The following is a 19,614-nucleotide window of genomic DNA, read 5'->3' as shown; positions in this document are numbered from 1 at the left end:
TGGCTCTCTTTGATGATGTCCACGAACTCAGTAACAAACATGTAATTTGGGAGATATCCTATAGATAAAGATGAAAGAAAGTGGTTCCCTTTGAATATTCACCCCACAGTGAATTGGAAATGTGGGTCTCCGACGGGCCAGGAGTACCTGGGCAGCTGGGGTGTCTGGCATCCAGCCCTGGGCATCTCGGGACCCACCTGACCAGGTGAGGAGAAGTGGAAGACGCTGGGAAGAAAGATGGGTGGGCCTTGTGGTCCTGGACGGAATCTCTTACTTCCTGAAGAATCCTTAATGTGTATTAAAATGTCAACCCTGATACAAAGAAACGTGGACCCTAAAGAAGAGAGTAAGGGGACACAGGAAAGAAAATTGTGGTCGTGGGAGGCTTCTTCATGTGAAATGTTTATTTGGGGTCCTAGGCTGAAATGGTGGAATTAAAAGTCCTGTAGCCTTCAGGACACGTGAGCTTGTGCCTATTACAGGCACTTTATATTAGTTTCCTAGGGCTGCCATAACAAAAGTACCACTAACGGGGTGGCATGTGACAACAAAAAATTATTCTCTCACAGTTCTGGAGGCCAGAAGTCCATAACCAATGTGTTAGCAGACTACGTTCCTCCAAAGCCCCTAAGGTAGAATTCTTCTGCATTAGTCTGTTTTCACACTGATATAAAGAATTACCTGGGTTGGGGCGGGGGGCCAGGATGGGTGGGTGACTAGAAACAGCTGTGATTGGAGGTTCCAACAAAAAGAACCATAAGTGTGTGAGCGCTTCACCGGCAACCAGGTTACCTGGGTTCTCTCATCAGAACTGCCTAGGCGGCTGGAGTGATCCACCGAGAGGAAGAGCAGTGTGGTGCGGCAACCCACTTAAGAGCTTCCCGGGGCAGGGAAGTCCCCACCCGCCAGCCAAAGAAGGCAGTGAGTGAGCTGCAACCCTGCTGGGGAAACAGTGTTTTCTTCCAGGGAACTGTGCAACTCATGGATTGGAAGATCCCACCTGGGAACCCACATCACCAGGGCCTAGCATCCTAACCCCGGATCCTCACAGATTCTCATCAGCCTCTGGGCTGGAATCTGCTTAAGCCTACGGAGCTCTGAGCTCCAGGGGGAGAAGTGACCAGCACCACAGCTGTGGCTACCTTCTGTCTAAGCCCTTTGAGCCCCTTGGGGGAGGGGCAGCAGCCAGCACTGGGACCCACAACAACCTAACACGCTAAGCTTCCTGGGCCGGGGAAGGACAGTATCCATCTCTATGGCTCCAGGCTGTGCTTTTCTCCTGCTGGAGCCAGGGAGGCTGGATGGCTTGGTCCCAAGATGTATCCCCCACAGCCCAACACACCGGCTGTGGCAGGCTGTGGCAGACTGTGGCCAGAGGCTTCTTCAGGCCTGACCCTGACTCATCCTTCCTCACTGGATAGGGCTTCCCTGCAGGAACTCCAATAACTCCAGCCAAAGACTGAGGGACAGAACCCAGATCTCCCTGGGACTGAGCCACTAGCGGGAGGGGTGGCTGCAGTCTCTGTGGACCAGCAGACTTAGCCTTTCCTCCTGGTAGTTCTGAAGGATCCAGGCAGCCCAGACAAGTGGGTTTCCCCCAGCGAAGCACACCCGTTCCACCAAAGTGCAGTCAAAGTGCTTCGTTAAATGGGTCCTGTTCCCCATGCCACCCAACTGGGTGAGATTCTCCAACAGGGATGTCAGACTCCCTATACAGGGGCAATCCTACTGGCATCAGGTCAGTGCCCTTCAAGGTCAGAGATGCCAGAAGAAGGAGCAGACACCCATCTTTGCTGTTCTCCAGCCTCTTGGGTGATATCTCTGGGCATGGAAGTGAACCAGATGAATAGGGCCTAAAGTGAACCCCCAGTAAACTGCAGCAGCCCTACAGAAGAGGGACCTGACCATTGAAAGAAAAACAAACAAACAGAAAGCAACAACACCAGCATCAACAACAATAACAAGAAACACCCACAAAAATCACATCCAAGGATCAGCAGCCTCGAAGATCAAAACTAGACAAACTTATGAAGATGAAAAAGAATCAACAAAAAAACGCTGAAAACCCAAAAGGCCAAAGGGTCTCTTCTCCTCCAAATGATTGCAATGTCTCTCCAGAAAGGGCACAGAACTGGGCAGGGGATGAGATGGACAAATTGAGATGGAGAAGTAGGCTTCAGAAGATGGGCAATAAAAAACTACGCTGAGCTAAAGGAGCGTGTTCTAACCCAATGCAAAGAAACAAAGAACCTTGGTAAAAAGAGGAATTGCTAACTAGAATAACCAGTTTAGATAGAAACATAAACGACCTGATGGAGCTGCAAAACACAGCACAAGAACTTTGTGAAGCATACACAAGTATCAACAGCTGAATCAACCAAGCAGAAGAAAGGATATCAGAGTTTGAACACCACCTTGCTGAAATAAGACATGCAGACAAGACTAGAGAAAAGAGAATGAAAAGGAATGAAAAAAGCCTCAAAGAAATATAAAAAGACAAAATCTACAGTTGACTGGAGTACCTGAAAGAGATGGGGAGAACAGAAACAAGCTGGAAAACACACTTCTGGATATTATCCAACAGAACTTCCTCAGCCCAGCAAGAAAGGCCAACATTCAAATTCAGGAAATACAGAAAATACCACTAAGATCAACCCCAAGACATATAATCATCAGATTTCCAAGGTCGAAATGAATGAAAAAATGTTAAGGGCAGCCAGAGAGAAAGGCCAGGTCACTAGGCTTTCCCTACAAAGGGAAGCCCATCAGACTAAAAGAAGACCTCTCAGCAGAAACTCTACAAGCCAGAAGACATTAACTGGGGGCTAATATTTGGCATTCTTAGAGAAAAGAATTTTCAACTCAGAATTTCATATCTAGCCAAACTAAGCTTCATAAGTGAAGGATAAGTAAAATCCTCTCCAGACAAGCAAATACTGTGGCCTGCCTTTCAAGAGATCCTCAAAGAAGCACTAAATATGGAAAGGAAAAATTCGTACCAGCCACTGCAAAAACACACCAAAATATGAAGACCAATGACACTATGAAGAAACTGCATCAACTAGTGTGCAAACTAACCAGAGAGCATCATGATGACAGAATCAAATTCACACATAAAAATACTGACCTTAAACATAAATGGGCTAAATGCCCCAATTAAAAGACACAGACTGGCAAATTGGATAAAGAGTCAGGACCCATTGGTGTGCTGTATTCAGGAGACCCCACTCATGTGCAAAGACACACATAGGCTCAAAATAAAGGGATGGAGGAAAATTTACCAAGCAGATGGAAAGAAAAAAAAAGCAGGAGTTGCAATCCTAGTCTCTGACCAAACAGACTTTAAACAACAAAGATCAAAAAAGACAAAGAAGGGCATTACATAATGGTAAAGGGAACAATTCAACAAGAAGCACTAACTATTCTAAATATATATGCACCCAATGCAGGACCACCCAGATTCATAAAACAAGTTCTTAGAGACCTACAAAGAGACTTAGACTCCCACACAATAATATTAGGAGACTTTAACATCCCATTGTCAATATTAGATTAGACATATCAACAAGACAGAAAATTAAGAAGGATATTTAGGACTTGAACTCAGCTCTGGATCAAGTGGACCTAATAGACATCTACAGAACACTACACCCCATATCAAAAGAATATACATTTTTCTAAGTGCCACATGGTGCCGCTTATTCTAAAACTGATCACATAGTTGGAAGTAAAACACTCCTCAGTAAATGCAAAAGAACTGAAATAATAACAGTCTCAGACCACAGTGCAATTAAATTAGAACTCAGGATTAAGAAATTCACTCAAAATCACACAATTACATGGAAACTGAGCAACCTGCTTCTGAATGACTCCTGGTAAATAATGAAAATAAGACAGAAATCAAATCTTTGAAACCAGTGACAATGAAGAGATAACATACCAAAATCTCTGGGACACAACTAAAGCAGTGTTAAGAAGGAAAATTATAGCACTAAATGCCTACCTCAGAAAGCTAGAAAGATCTCAAATCAACACCCTAACATCACAATTAAAAGAGCTAGAGAAGCAAGAGCAAACTAATCCAAAAGCTAGCAGAAGACAAAAAATAACTAAGATCAGAAAAGAACTGAAGGAGATAAAGACATAAACACCCCTTCAAAAAATCAATGAATTCAGGAGCTGGTTTTTTGAAAAAATTAAAAAAATAGATAGACCACTAGATAGACTAATAAAGAGGAAAAGAGAGAATAATCAAAGAGACATAATAAAAATGATAAAGGGGATATCACCACCAACACCACAGAAATACAAACTACCATCAGAGAAGACTATAAACACCTCCATGCAAATAAACTAAGAAATCTAGAAGAAATTGATAAGTCCCTGGACACATACAGCCTCCCAAGACTAAACCAGAAAGAAGTCAAATCCCTGACTGGACCAATAACAAGTTCTGAAATTGAGGCAGTAATTAATAGCCTACCAACCAAAAAAAGCCCAGGACCAGATGCATTCACAGCTGAATTCTACCAGAATTACAAAGAGGAGCTGGTACCATTCCTTCTGAAACTATTCCAAACAATTGAAAAGGAGAGACTCCTCCCTAACAAATTTTATGAAGCCAGCATTATCCTGATACCAAAACCTGGAAGAGACACGACAAAAAAAAGAAAACTTAGGGCCAATATCCGTGATGAACATTGATGCAAAAATCTTCAATAAAACACTGGCAAACTGAATCCAGCAGCACCTCAAAAAACTGATGCAGAAGCAGAAAAGTCCTGTGATAAATTCAACATCCCTTCATGTTAAAAACTCTCAATAAACTAGGTATTGATGGAATATGTCTCAAAATAATAAGAGCAATTTATAACAAACCCACAGCCAATATCATATTGAATGGGCAAAAGCTGGAAGCATTCCCTTTGAAAACCAGTGCAAGATAAGGATGCCCTCTCTCACCTCTCCTATTCAGCATAGTATTGGAAGCTCTGGCCAGGGCAATCAGGCAAGAGAAAGATATAAAGGATATTCAAATAGGAAGAGAGGAAGTCAAATTGTCTCCGTTTGCAGATGACATGATTGTATATTTAAAAAAAAAAAAAAAAAAAACATAATCTCAGCTCAAAAACTCCTTAAATTTCAGCAAAGTCTCAGGATAGAAAATCAATGTGCAAAAATCACAAGCATTCCTTTACACCAACAATAGACAAGCAGAGAGCCAAATCTTGAATGAATTCCCATTCACAATGACTACAAAGAGAATAAAATACCTCAGAATACAGCTAACAAGAGACGTGAAAGACCTCTTCAAGGAGAACTACAAACCACTGCTCAAGGAAATAAGAGAGGACACAAACAAATGGAAAAACATTCCATCATCATAGATAGGAAGTAGCAATATCATGAAAATGGCCATACTGTCCAAAGTAATTTATACATTCAATGCTATTCCCATCAAACTACCATTGATATTCTTCACAGAATTAGAATAAAAACTACTTTAAATTTCATACAGAATCAAAGAAGACCCCGTATAACCAAGACAATCCCAAGCAAAAAAAAAAAAAAAAAAGTTGGAGGCATCATGCTACCTGACTTCAAACTATACTACAAGGCTACAGTAGCCAAGACAGCACGGTACTGGTACCAAAACAGACACATAGACCAATGGAACTGAACAGGGACCTCAGAAATAACACTACACATGTACGACCATCTGATCTTCCACAAACCTGACAAAAACTAGCAATGGGGAAAGGATCTCCTATTCAATAAATGGAGCTGGGAAAACTGACTAACAATATGCCTAAACCTAAAATTGGACTCCTTCCTTATACCTTATATAAAAAAGAGGCACTTCTGAAAAAATACAGTAGATATTACTTTCAAACAGAAACTGAAATCCTTCCTTCCACCTTATGCAAAAATTAACTCAAGATAGATTAAAGACTTAAACGTAACACCTGAAACCATTAAAAATCCTAGAAGAAAATCTAGACAATACCATTCAAAACATAGGCATGGGCAAATACTTCATGACAAAAACACCAAAGGCAATTGCAACAAAAGCCAAAATTGACTAATGGGATCTAATTAAACTAAAGAGTTTCTGCACAGCAAAATAAACTATCATCAGAGTGAACAGGCAACCCACAGAATGGCAGAAAACTTTTGCAGTCTACCCATCTGACAAAGGTACAGTATCCAGAATTTACAGGGAATTTGAACAAATTTGCAACAAAAAAAAAAAACAACCCCATCAAAAAGTGGCCAAAGGATATGAACAGACAGTTCTCAAAAGACATTTGTGTGGCCAACAAACCTATTTTAAAAACCTCAACCTCATTAATCATTAGAGAAATGCAAATCAAAACCACAATGAGATACCATCTCACACCACTCAGAATGACAACTATTGAAAAGTCAAGAAACAACAGATGCTGGCAAGGCTGTGGAGAAGCAGAAACGCTTTTACACTGTTGGTGGGAATGTAAATTAGTTCAACCATTGTAGAAGACAGTATGGCAATTTCTCAAGGATCTAGAACCAGAAATATTATTTGACCCAGCAATCCAATTACTGAGTAGGTACCCAGTGGATTATAAATTATTCTACTATGAAGACACATGCACACGTATTTTTATTGCAGCACTGTTTACAATAGCAAAGTCATGGAACCAACTCAAATGCCCATCAGTGATAGATTGGATTAAAAAAATGTGGCACATATATACCATGAAATACTACACAGCCATAAAAAGGAATGAGATCATGTCCTTTGCAGGGACATGGATGAAGCTGGAAGCCATCATCCTCAGCAAAATAACACAGGAACAGAAAACCAAACACCACATGTTCTCACTCATAAGTTGGAGTTGAACAATGGGAACACGTGGACACAGGGAGGGGAACATCACACACCAGGGCCTGTTGGAGGATGGGGAGCAAGGGGAGGGAACTTAAAGGACAGGTCAATAGATGCAGCAAACCACCATGACACATATACCTATGTAACAAACCTGCGCACGTTCTGCACATGTATCCTGGAACTTCTTTAAAAAAAAAAAAAAAATGAACTACCTGAGACTGGGTAATTTGTGAAGAAAAGAGATTTAATTGACTCATAGTTCCCCAGGCTGTAAAGGAAGCATGTCTAGGAGGTCTCAGGAAACTTATAATCATAGCGAAGGGGAAAGGGAAGCAAGTATGTCTTACCATCATGAAGCAAGAGAGGCAGAGAGCAAAGAGGGAAGTGCCACACACTTTTATACCATCAGATCTCATGAGAAGTCACTCACTATCACAAGAACAGCATGGGGGAAGTCCTCCCCCTGACTCACTTACCTCCCACCACATCCCTCCCCTGACACGTGGGGGTTACAATTAAACATGAGATTTGGGTGGGACACAGAACCAAAACATATCACCTTCTTTTTCTCTTCCCAGAACCTGGTAGTTCCCAGCAGTCCATGGCCTTCTTGGGTAGCAGATGCATCACTCCAGTCACTGCCTCCCTCTTGGCATGACTTTTTCCCTGTGTGTGCATCTGTGTCTGAATCTCCATCTCCTTTCTCTGATAAAGATATCAGTCCCCGGATTGAGGGCCCACCCTAATCCAGTATGCCCTCATTTTAACTATTTACATCTGCAAAGACCGTGTTTCCAAATCAAGTAACATTCTGAGGTTCCAGATGGATGTGAATTTGGGGGTGAGGGGTCACTATTCAACCCAGGACAGAACAGACCCTGAATAGGAATCATGTTGTGGCAATCAAGCTAGATGATGCTGCACTCAAATCCTGTTACTTGCTCTCCCTAAGCCTTGGCTTTCTCATCTGTGAAATGGTAGCATCACCCCTAATGGGATTGGGAGTTGAATCTGAGATTATATGCCCGATGCAGTTGATGTACAACAGTGGTCCAGTGGAAAAGCCAGCCAAGCTGTGGTGGTGGAGGCTCTTTGCCCATTCACAGCCCCAAGGGACCTACCCAGCCCTCACGGGACATTCTACACATCTCCCCAACTCAAGACCAATCACAGAAAGCGGAGGCTTTTAAGCAAGACAATGATTCCTCAGCCCTCAGATGACATCCAGTGGTGACCACCACGAGGGAGGAATGTAGCATTTTATCTTTGTAGCTATCTTATTTAGGACTAAAATGGGAGGTAGGTTTTCCCTATGCAGTTCTCAGCTTGACTTTTCCCTTAGGCTTAGTGAGTTTGGGGACCCGAGATTTGTCTTCCTTTCACACACCTAACCTCCCTACTGGTAGGGCCAGTGCTGGCTGTAGCAAGGATTTGTTTCAGAAATCTGGCATAATCAACAACCACAAATCCTGGGAGGAAGATGGGACACTGAGAGAGCTGTGCTGCAGACTTTTTTAATTAAAAAACTTCTTTTAAAGTTTTTTTTCCAACTTGATTTATACATATATATATATATAATTTCAACTTTTATTATAGATTAAAGGGTACATGTGCAGGTTTGCTACATGGGTATATTGTGTGACACTTAGGTTTGGGGTCCAAATGATCCCATCACCAAGGTAGTGGGCATGGTACCCAATAGGTGGTTTTTCAGCCCACACTCCCCTCCCTCCCCCTTCCAGTAGTCCCCAGTGTCTTTTTTTCCCATCTTTATGTCTACATGTATTCAATGTTTATCCCCCACTTATAAGTGACAGCATGCAGTATTCGATTTTCTATTCTTGAGTTAATTTGCTTAGGATAGTGGCCTCTGTCTGCATCCATGTTGCTGCAAAGGACATGATTTCATTCTTTTTTATGGCTGCATAGTATTCCATGATGTATATGTACCATATTTTCTTTCTCCAATCCACCACTGATGGGCACCTAGGTTGATTTCATGTCTTTGCTATTGTAAATAGTGACATAATGAACACATGAGTGCATGTCTCTTTTTGGTGGAATGATTTGTTGTCTTTTGGATATACACCCAATAATGAGATTGCTGGGTCAGATGGTAGTTCTATTTTAATTTCTTTGAAAGATCTCCAAGCCATTTTCCACACAGGCTGAACTAGTTTGCATCCCCCCCAAGAGTGTATAAGCATTCCCCTTTCTTCTCAACCTTGCCAGCATCTGTTATGTTTTACTTCTAAATAATCATTCTGATTGGTGTGAGACAGGTTCTCATTTTGGTTTTGATTTGCATTTCTCTGATGAGCATTTCTCAATTTTTGTTCATCACTTGCATGGCTTCTTTTGAGAAGTGTCTCTTCATGTCCTTTGCCCATTTTTAAATTGGATTATTTGGTTTTTGCTTGTTGATTTAAATTCCTTGTGGCTTCTGGATGTTCGACCTTTGTCAGACACATAGTTTGCAAATATTTTCTCCCATTCTGTAGGCTGTCTGTTTATTCTGTTGGTAATTTGCAGTGCAGAAGCTCTTTAGTTTAATTAGGTCCTACTTGTTAATATTTGTTTTTATTGCAGTTGCTTTTGGGGACTTAGCCATAAATTATTTTCCAAAGCTGATATCAAGAAGTGCATTTCCTAGATTTTCTTCTAAGATTTTTATCATTTGAAGTCTTACATTTAAATCTTAATCCATCTTGAGTTAATTTGTGTATGATAACTGGCTACCCAGTTATCCCAGCACCATTCATTGAATAAGGAGTCCTTTTCCCATTGCTTATTTTTGTCAATTTTGTGAAAGATCAGATAGTTGTAGGTGTGCAGGTTTATTTCTGGGTTCTCTATTCTGTTCCATGAGTCTATGTGTTTGTTTATGTGCCAGTACCATGCTGTTTTGGTTACTGTATCCCTGTAGTATAGTTTGAAGTCAGGTAATATGATGTCTCCAACTTTGTTCTTTTTGCTTAGGATTGCTTTTACTATTCAGGTTAGGGCTCTTTTTTGGTTTCAAATGAATTTTAGAAGTTTGTTTTCTAATTCTGTGAAAAATGATACTGGTATTTTCATAGGGATAGCATTGAATCTGTAATTGCTTTGGGCAGTATGGCCATTTTAGCAATATTGATTCTTCAAATCCATGAGCATGGAATAGTTTTCCATTTATTTGTTTTGTCTCTATTTCTTTCAGCAATGTTTTGTGGCTCTCCTTGTAGAGATCTTTCATCTCCCTGTTAGATGAACTCCTAGATATTTCATGTGTTGTGGCTATTGTAAATGTCGTTGTGTTTTGGTTTGGTTTTCAGCTCGAACATTATTAGTGTATAGAAATGTGACTTATTTGTGTACACTGATTTTGTATCCTGAAACTTTATTGAATTTGTATCAGTTCCAGGAGCCTTTTGGCAGGGTCCTTAGGTTTTTCTATATATGGAATCATATCATCAGTAAAGAGAGAGAGTTTGACTTCTTCTTTTCCAATTTGGATGGCTTTTCTTTTTTTCTCTTGCCTAGTTGCTCTGGCTAGGAATTCCTGATGCAGGTATTTTACAGGAATCTTTGTTTCAGTGACTCTCACTTTGAGGCTGGCTCAGACATGATACTTAGCATGGTTTCACAGCATACTTTCTGAATGCAGTGTCCACACTGAGGTAGATAACTGCAAAAGTTATTTCATATTTGCCATTTGTATTCACTCATTTTGCAGCCAAAAGTCTTTATTTTATGTCTATTGGATAAATGTATTACTTCAAAAAGCGTTTTGGGAGGGTGCTAATAATCTTTTTTTTGTTTAATCAAGGAAAGATTTTTTTATATGTCTAAGATTTTTGTAAGTCTGAATCTTCTTGAGCGAGTCAAAGACAGTTCACTGGTAATATGTGCCTTCCACATCCAGATTGGCAGCACCCAACCAGACACAAATAAACTTTTTAAGGAAGTGCCCTTCTTGTCCCACTGACTCAACAAAGCTACAAAAATATCTAATTGTAGCAGCCAGATCCTTTTGAAAATGGGCCTCCATTGAAATGTGCTTTCACCTGTAAGTGTACAATGATGTATATTGACTTTGTCAGAGATGCCATAGTTTGATCCTTCATTTTGATTGGCATCAGAGTATACAACCTCATTTATGCAATTATTCATTCATTCAACAAATATCCATGCATCAAGTGGTAGGACAGTCTCTAAAATATCCCCCAACAGTCTCTGACTCCTGGTACTTAAATATTCTCCTACACTTGAGTGTAGGCTGGGCCTAGTGACCTGCTTTTGGCAAAAAGAGTGTAGTTAAGTGATGGCATGTCACTTACAAGATAGGTAGGTTATAAAACTAACTTCTGTCCTGTTCGCATTCTCTCTCTCTCTCTCTCTGTCTTTCTCTTGCTTTCTCTGATGCAGTAAGTAGTCACATTGTGGGCTGCCCTATGGAAAGACTCATGAGAAAAGAGACAGAATCCTGCCGATCCTGTCAGTGAGCTTGGAAGCATCTCCTACCCTAGTCTAGCCTTGAGTTCACTGCAGCCCGGGCTGATATCTTCTTTTAAATATCCTTTTTTTCTTTTTTTTTTTCTTTTTTTCTTTTTGTTTTACTATACTTTAAGTTCTGGGATACATGTGTGGAATGTGCAGGTTTGTTGCATAGGTATACAAGTGCCATGGTGATTTGCTGGACCCATGAACGCATCACCTACATTAGGTATTTCTCCTAATGCTATCCCTCCTTTAGCCCCCCACCCCTCGACAGGCTCCAGTGTGTGATGTACCCTTCCCTGTGTCCATGTGTTCTCATTGTTCAACTCCCACTTATGAGTGAGAACATGCAGTGCTTGGTTTTCTGTTCTTGTGTTAGTTTGCTGTTGGGGTCCGTGCTGGGGGTGGTGGAGAATGAAAGAACACACAAAAGACAAAGACACATGGAGAACATGGCGGCCGCACTCAGAGCCTCCGCCTCACTTTATTTATACTCCATAAACCCCACGTCAGCAGAAAGAATGCAATGCAAAACAAACTTTCTTTTCCCAGATGTAACCTTCTACTCAGTTCCTTGTTTCTATGCTCTTCCTTATCTGCCCGCCTTCTTGGCACCTACGGGAGTTCATTAAAAGTTCAATTGGAGATACTGTCCTTGAGCCCTATCTATTCTCAGCATACTGTTTTCAAAGGCCCCTGCATTTCCCCCCTTTTTTTTTTGTTTTGCCTCAATCCTAAAAAGGTAGCCCATATTTGTTCTTGTGTTTTCTTTTGTTTTTGGAGGCGATGGAGGGAGCATCGAATCACCAAAAGAAGTAGACCCAATCCAAGTGCCCAAAGCAATATACTTCCAGAGATTGTAGAAATCCATGTCTTCATCTGGGTCCATGAGTTAAAGGCAGCAAGGCGCTGACCCAGCTCCTGAAGGGTTACACATCCGGACAACACATGTAATTGTTGTCGAAATGCTTCAGAAATGTTCTGAGTGAGCTCTTGGATGTCCAAACTAATATTTTTATGGCCTATTAATAATTTTTGGATTACGGTCCAATTTTGAGAGATGTTAAAAAGCACAGGTGTTACACAAAATTGAGTGGAGTTCCAATCACATTGTAATGTTATCTGAGTACTGAGGACAGTGAGCTGATCTCCAAGCCATGTCAAGGCTTGTTCCATGTTGTCCAATCTTTCAGCAAGTTGAGAATCAATGTTTCGTTGTTGAAGCCATAACCGGTGAGATTGTTCGTCCCATTGCTGCACAAATTCAGCATTTTGTATGCTTTGATGAAGAGTGAGCCCTGCTATGGCCGCAGTGGAGACGATGGCGACAAGGCTCATCACTGAGGCAATTATAAGTCCAAGGGCACGGAGGGTTCGCTGGAGAGAAGTCCAAATATAAGTCTCAAGAGGTGATGCCCCCCATGGTCGCGTAAGGTTAACAGGTAGCCAAATTTCCTTACGAGCCCTGAGGATATAAATATCCTCAGTAAAGTTGTGCCACCAGGAATGATTGAGGCAAGACAAAAATGTACACGTATCTGTACAATTAACAATCCCCGCATCATTATCCCATGTCAAATTCCCTGCTAATAATAGGTAGGGTTTACGGACATAAGCAATAATATATCAGGAGGTATTTCGATATAACTGAATATGAAAGGAGTTATTTGGGTTAGAAAGATTAAGGGGCATATTCCCCACAAAAGTGCTAATGGCATCGCCTGCAGATAACAACTTCCAAAAATAACTCTGTACTTCAGGCCTCCTTCACGCCATACCATAGTTTCATTACTGTTAGCAGCAATACTTTTATTTACCCAGTGTCATTTCAAAGGTATGTGACTAAATTTTGTTTGAAAATCACTGTGCACACTTCAATCAGTTATTTGCATCCCATTGTATTCTAATAAAATCCGGGGTTTAGTTCCCCGACATTGTTCTCACTCCAGCACCTCAATATTAGGAGAAACCTCTAGAATAGGACAAAAAAGTAAAGAACTAGGAATAGTTTCATTACTATATACAGTATGATTATATTAAAAACTTCTAGTTACAATAATAACAGTATTAGCAGCCACATGACTATGATTATAATGAACAGCCCAGGCTTCATGCGATCTTCGGAGACAATGAGAACTATTTCCCATACATATTGGAACTCCTTCCACTCCAAATTGATATGTGTTGTTTATAATTCCCGTTTCCCATTCTATATTGTCCTTGTCTATATAGGGGGATGGCATCCAAGTAGTGTCATTGGTGAAAACCTTAATTTCCACCTCCCCTCAGGCGACTCCCTGATACAAGGGCGGAAAGGGAATATAAGTCCAATATTCATACAAAGCCTCACTAAGAGAAATAAGTCCCCTGCCGAGGCACATCTAACAAAGGAAGAAATGCATGCTGAATCCAGTTTTCTTTTCAACAGGGTTTCAATCATCTTGTAGGAAACCACTCAGGTCCGCTCCCTGTAAGGACAAGAGCATAGCCCCATCCCTGTTTTAGAACTTGCCCTTGAACATACTTACCTTCTTCATTAGGATACCAAACCTTTAAACTGTCAGCGGGGACTATCACCAAGGGAGGTGAGGAAAGATGGGTTACGACAGCGGAATCTTACAATTGTCTCCATTGATTCAAAAAAAATTAAGGTAAAAAGAACCTTCAAAATCTGGTTTCAAAATCTGGTTTCTGGGGGGCTCATTTCCCCCTTTTTGTTTTGTTTTAATAGTTAAGTTTTTAGAGTTAAATTTGCGCGCTCAATGATGGCTTGACCTTGACTGTTGCCCGGGATACCGGTGATATGTTGAATATTGTATTGCTGTAAGAAAACTTGTAATTTATGAGAGACATAAGCAGGGGCATTATCAGTTTTAAGTATAAGAGGAATGCCCATGATGGTGAAACAAACTAAGAGATGAGTAATAACAGAAATGAGAAAAGGTATCAATTGTATGATGAACATTTTAATCGTCCAAAAGAAGGGACATCTCGTGGATTAACCCCAGGATGGAAGGATGGAATGCTCAAAGGAGCACAGGAAGGACAAGTTCGAATAAGAGAACGAGCTTGTTTGTGAGTTAAATGAAACCATCGTTGAAGGCCAGAACTATTAGTGTGATGTAGAGTATATTTTTGTTCTGCAGCATGTAGGTGGCCGATTAAAAGCAAATCAATCTGAGTATTACCATGAACTAATGGTCCAGAAAGTTGAGAATGAGAACGAAGATGAGTGATGAATAAAGGAGCTTGACGTTGGCTCAAAGTAAAGGATAACAAAGAAAAGAATTTCTGAAGAGAAGAAGTAGCACAAAGAGGTAAAGTGGCCTGAGAAATATAAGAAGTAACATAAACGGCGGATTGAGAATCACTAACAATGTTACAACCAGTAGTAGTGAAATCAAGTAAGACCATGAGAATAGCAAACAATTCTCCCTATTGCACCGAGGGATAAGGATAAACTGTAACTCAAGATTGATGAAGCTTCTTGCCAAGAATCAGAAGTTGCAAGAAGATAAGTGATCTGACTATGAGTGAATTGAGAGATAATTAAGGAAGGATCTCCTCCCCAAAGTTGTCGACAGTGATGCCATCCTTTGATGATCAGTTCAGCTAAACGATCGATATAAGTAGCCAAGCGTTTAGATATTTTATTGGACAAAAAGATCCATTTTACTGGTTGACTAGTTTGATGAATCATTCCTGTGGGAAAAGGTAAGGTATGAAATAAACAAAAGGAAGGGCCTTTTGAAGTTGCTCTTCAACAAGCTGGAGTTCCTGTAAAGCCAAAGGAGTTAAATGGCGTGAGTTGTCCAAGTGACTGTCTCCTTCTAGAATAGAAAAAAGATGTTATAACTGATATGTTGGTATTCCTAAAACAGGACGCATCCAATTAATGTCTCCTAGAAGCTTTTGAAAATCATTTAATGTTTTTAAATGATCACGTCGAATTTGAATTTTTTGGGGTCGAATATTTTGTGCCCCCAAGGTATAACCTAAATATTGAATAAGAAAATCCAGTTAAATTTTTTCTGTGGCAATATTAAGTGAGTAGAAAGAAAGCTGAGTTTGTAATGATACAAAAGCATCTTGCTGCTTTTCTCTGGTTTTAACTTTGGGGGATAAGGGCAGGATTAGGAAGACCAGGCTGTAAACTTTCCCTAGGTTTAATGTAAACATTTATAGTTTTAAGACAAGACAAAGATGGGAATTCCATGCAGAAATACGTGGCTTTATATTCCTCTCGGCCATTTGTTTTTTGACTTACTCTTTTAGAGTCCTAAGTATTTCTTTAAATAATGGTCACTGTTTCACCTAAATAGGAGTGGTGGCTATGAGTTTAAAGGATTGTAACCCATTTTGAACATCTTATTTTTGGCAGCTGAGGAAATATGAGGAATGTTTAAAAAAGCAGCAAATTGTTGTGAAAGATCTTGTTCCCAAAAATTAATATTGATAGGAACAATATAAAAATAAAAAAAAAAACTTGACCTTGTTGACCTTTAGGACCGACACAGGTTAAAGGTTCTACGTCTTGATAAATCACAGAAGCAGCACCCAAGCCAGTGAGTATAACTGAAACTTGTCTTTTTTCCCATTGTATAGGCCACTAATTTAAACAAATAATAGACATATTCACCCCCGTATCAATTAACTCTTTTAAAACTATCCCATTAATGTGCAATGAACATAAGGGCTTTTGATTAGAAACTAAAGTTTTCCAAAAAACAGTTTTTTCTGTGCTACGAAACCCTCTCTATTGAGAATACGTTCCCCTGCCTCTAGGCGTATAAATTGTGAAACTTGTACCAAAATAAAAATTTTATTAGTAATATCATGTCCTTTTGGCAAAGGGCCACACACTCTAATAACTAATTTATATACTCCTCTATTAGGAGACAAAGTATAAGGCTGAGTAATAGCTAAGTCAGCAGCGGCACTCTGCTTAGTTGCCGCATAAAGCTGAGAAACTGGGGTAAGGTGTGGGATCCTTAAGGAGGACTTGAATTTATTCCTTAATGTTGTAGGCCATTGCTCACTGAATACTGTAGTAGACTTGTATTGTAATTGTTGGGGCCCCAAGCCTGTGGGCCCCGGCTCCCATTTCCCAGGAGAGGAGACAGTAAATTTCCACTTTTATCAGTTTTGGAATGACATTTATTTGTCCAATGTCGACCTTTACCACAATATTTGTACACCTCTGAAGGCAGCTTTCTGCCTTGAGGGATAAAAGTGTTCAATTTTTATGACATTCTTTTTTGAAATGTCTAGGTTTACCACACTGAAAGCAAACACCTTGTTTGTTATTTCCTTTTAAGGCTTTAGACAAAGCTCCAGCAAATAATTGAGCATTATAAATAGCCCCTCCAACACTAACACAAGTTTTAATATATTTATCTAAATTGGCCCCATTGGCCTTTAATGATTTTAACAATTTTTAACAGTCAGCATAAGCATTTTTAAAAGACAATGTTTGTAACAAAATTTTTGAAGCAAGGCCAGCACCCACAATTTTGAAGACAGCATCCTGAAGACGGGCTACAAAATCTGGATATAGTTCATTTGTGCCCTGTAAAATCTTCACATAGGAAAGGGAAGTTTTTCCTGTTATCTCTACTTTATTTCAGGCCCTTAAAAACAAAGTCTTGATTTGAGTAAAGGCAACATCATCTAAACCAGCCTGAGCTTTAAGAGTAGCATATTGGCCCGTGTCTGTGAGTTGTTCCTCAGTGGGTCCAGGGGGATCACACATAATATTTTTCCTAGCCTATACATGTGCCTTGTTCATTTACCAGCTGTGCAATTGTAACCACTGAGAACGATCAAGAAAAGCCTTCCCCAAAGTCTTCCAGTCTATAGGAATTATCAAATTTTCTGATGAAAAATATCAAGAAGACCAAGGATAAAAGGAGATTGAGGTCCATAGTTAGAAATGGCAGCTTTCATTTCTTTTTAAAAATTTAATTTGTAAGGCATTAAATTGGACATTATTGCCACCATTTGAAAACTGAGTATTAGGAGCAAAAGAAGCACAAATAATTGGAAACAGATCCAGCTCCTTAAATTTTTTTTTAATTAAAAGTATATATAATATATAATAATACTCATATCCCCAAATATAAAGAATCTCAACATATTAATAAGAAAAGGCAAATAACCCAACCAAAAGTAGCAGAACAAGGAAATGACAATAAGCCTATATGTCCAACATCATTACTCACTAGGAAATATGTATATTAATACCAAATTGAGAATCATTACATACACAATACAATGGTTAAAATTTAAAAACACAGAAAATATCAAGAGGTAGTTAATGTGTTAAGCAGCTTGAATACTCAACTTCTGTTTGGAGTGTAAATTGGTGGAACCTATGTACCCCTATAACATAACAATTTCCTAGCTGGGGTTATTAATACTATATTAATATTAATAGTTAATATTAATGTGCTTATTTATTAACTATTGAAATACTCATAATATTTTAACAAACAACAAGATATACATATACACTGGTTTTGACATATTAAACAGGTGTTTAGTATAAATTTAAAGTATGTCTGATGTGAACAGGGCTTCAACTTTGCCAAACAAAGGTAAAGATAAGGAAGCTGGGGGGTTGGAGGCACTGGAAAATCCTCTTTTAACAGGGCAGAAGGAAAAGAAACAGGGAAAGCTCACAAAGGTGAATTAGAAGAATGTATCTGTAATATTTGTTGAAGCATTTCCATAATACACTGCAGGTCAGAATTTCCCTTAGAAGAAGGAAGAGCTGGCTTTTTCTCTTCTCCCCCTTTTGCTACCCCCACCATCCTCTGTTATCCTGGCACAAATGGGCTCCATTTCAGATTTATTATTATTTTTTTTTCCAAATCCTCAGATACCTTTCCTCCTGTGGCTACATTACCACACTCTGAATCAGTCTCAAGTAACTCTAATGTCTGAGTGATAGAGTCACACAAGGTCCACAATTTTATAGGCATAATATCCCCTAACTGGAGAGCTCTAAGCAGAGTTTTTACTACCTGTAACCATTCTCTCCGATTCAGCTGCACTTTAGTCTGATACTGAAACCAGTAACAATGTTGTTCAACATGAGCAAACAATCACTTCAAAGTCTTTTTCTTTCACTTCTACTCCTATAGACAGCAACAGTCCTTGAAACAGCCGTAAATATTCTGAGGCCAGAGAGATGGAATTCCCCATAATGAAAGCTTAAGAAGGTTCCCCTTAACAATATCTGGGCCTTACCCGCCCCTAGGGGGTTCCCCTTCTTGTTCTCCCCTACTCACCCATGCTGACCCTGCTCGCTGCGCCACTTGTTGGGGTCCGTGCCGGGGGTGGTGGAGAATGAAAGAACACACAAAAGACAAAGACACACAGAGAACATGGCGGCCGTGCTCAGAGCCTCCGCCTCACTTTGTTTATACTCCATAAACCCCACGTCAGCAGAAAGAATGCAATGCAAAACAAACTTTCTTTTCCCAGATGTAACCTTCTACTCAGTTCTTTGTTTCTATGCTCTTCCTTATCTGCCCGCCTTCTTGGCACCTACGGGAGTTCATTAAAAGTTCAATTGGAGATACTGTCCTTGAGCCCTATCTATTCTTAGCATACTGTTTTCAAAGGCCCCTGCAGTTTGCTGAGAATTATGGTTTCTAGCTTCATCCATGTCCCTGCAAAAGACATGAATTCATCCCTTTTTATGGCTGCATAGCATTCTGTGGTGTATATATGCCACATTTTCTTTATCCAGTCTATCATTGATGGGCATTTGGGTTGGTTCCAAATCTTTGCTATTGTGAATAGTGCTGCAATAAACATATGTATGCATGTGTCTTTATAGTAGAACGATTTATAATCCTTTGGGTATATACCCAATAATGGGATTGCTGGGTCAAATGGTATTTTTGTTTCTAGATCCTTGAGGAATCGCCATACTGTCTTCCACAATGGTTGAACTAGTTTACACTCCCACCAATAGCGTAAAAGCATTCCTATTTCTCCACATCCTCTCCAGCATATGTTGTTTCCTGACTTTTTAATAATCACCATTCTAACTGGCATGAGATGATATCTCATTGTGGTTTTGATTTGCATTTCTCTAATGACCAGTAATGATGACCTTCTTTTCATATGTTTGTTGGCTACATAAATGTCTTCTTTTGAAAAGTGTCTGTTCATACCCTTTGCTCACTTTTTGATGGGGTTGTTTGTTTTTTTTTTTTCTTGTAAATTTGTTTAAGTTCTTTGTAGATTCTGGA

General features: G+C 39.8%; 1 long non-coding RNA gene across 2 annotated transcripts in view; it reads right to left on the bottom strand.

Annotated features, from left to right (window-relative positions):
* The window catches only part of LOC141410313 (uncharacterized), a 45,089-nt gene extending 26,340 nt beyond the window's left edge, over positions 1 to 18,749 (bottom strand). For both annotated transcript variants that reach the window (XR_012434923.1, XR_012434922.1), the window contains exon 1: positions 18,643 to 18,749. This is a non-coding gene — a long non-coding RNA (uncharacterized lncRNA). The remainder of the gene's footprint in view (positions 1 to 18,642) is intronic.
* Positions 18,750 to 19,614: the final 865 nt, after the last annotated feature.

This window comes from Macaca fascicularis, chromosome 5, assembly GCF_037993035.2.
Source record: "Macaca fascicularis isolate 582-1 chromosome 5, T2T-MFA8v1.1".
In the NCBI taxonomy this organism is placed as follows: Eukaryota; Metazoa; Chordata; class Mammalia; order Primates; family Cercopithecidae; genus Macaca; species Macaca fascicularis.
This window is presented reverse-complemented; position numbering and strand designations above follow the sequence as displayed.